The following is a 225-nucleotide window of genomic DNA, read 5'->3' on the forward strand; positions in this document are numbered from 1 at the left end:
CAAGCTCAAGTTGAGCATCTACTACATATGCTAGTAGTAGGTGTAGTAGGGTGTTTTATCCTGGAGATATCCGTCCTGTGAGGGCTATAGCATCACTCTTGAGTGTAGCCGGACGCTAATGTCTCAAGGGCAACGTGTTGAACACGTGACTCACTCTGTTTTTCCAAAGTTTTGCCTTGTTGCTGTTGCGGAGATATAGGGAGCTCATTCGTTTCATCAAATCGA

Source organism: Papaver somniferum, chromosome 1, assembly GCF_003573695.1.
Source record: "Papaver somniferum cultivar HN1 chromosome 1, ASM357369v1, whole genome shotgun sequence".
NCBI classification, from domain to species: Eukaryota; Viridiplantae; Streptophyta; class Magnoliopsida; order Ranunculales; family Papaveraceae; genus Papaver; species Papaver somniferum.